This window comes from Solanum tuberosum, unplaced genomic scaffold (genome assembly GCF_000226075.1).
Source record: "Solanum tuberosum cultivar DM 1-3 516 R44 unplaced genomic scaffold, SolTub_3.0 contig01441, whole genome shotgun sequence".
Lineage (NCBI taxonomy): Eukaryota > Viridiplantae > Streptophyta > Magnoliopsida > Solanales > Solanaceae > Solanum > Solanum tuberosum.
In genome coordinates, this window is record NW_006242190.1 from 293 (window position 1) to 1,023 (window position 731).

The 731-nt window shown below is 29.7% G+C and overlaps 1 non-coding gene across 1 annotated transcript; it reads left to right on the forward strand.

The window, feature by feature from the left end:
• The first annotated feature begins 241 nt into the window (after nt 1–241).
• TRNAQ-CUG (transfer RNA glutamine (anticodon CUG)) lies at nt 242–313 on the forward strand. The gene has a single exon. It is a non-coding gene; the product is annotated as a tRNA-Gln (tRNA).
• The last annotated feature ends 418 nt before the right edge of the window (nt 314–731 follow it).

Below are 731 nucleotides of genomic sequence, written 5' to 3' on the forward strand. Positions count from 1 at the left end.
ATAAAAAGACGATTGAACATTCACACATAAAATTGTGAACAAAATCAATGTTAAAAAATAGGCAAAAGTTCGAGGGAGTAAGAAAAATGCACTAATACTACAAACATAAAGGACTATTAATACTTCACGTGAAAACACTGGGATTATTTTAGGCTTTTTTCTCTTTTCAAATTTGTTTAATTACACGTCATTCTACAATAATGACATCAAATTGTTTATTTTGTGCCTTCTGGTGCAAATTGGTCCTATGGTCTAGTGGTCAGGACATTGGACTCTGAATCCAGTAACCCGAGTTCAAATCTCGGTAGGACCTATTCTTCTTTTTTATTATTATTATTGATTTGACGTAAACAATTAATGCAGATACATATTTACAAGAAAGATACCGATCTATATCAAATTTTCTTTTTTTGTATTTTCTTTTGAGGTAAATTTAAAGAAACAAAATCTACGTCAATTTCATTAAGCATTACTTTTTAACAAATTTACCTATTAATGCAAATTACTGATCAAGAAGTTTATCTTGACTGATCATAGATGCACTTCTAATTATGTTATTCCGAAGCTAGCTAGTTTGACTTATATCATCACTTCAGATCTTTGAGGGGATAAATGATGATAATCAAACGTAATAAATACTGCACGTGTAAGCTGAATTTGATAAGACTCTAACTTTCATGTGTCAACTTTTAATATGTCTAAATGTCAAACCCGTATTTTGACTAATCAAA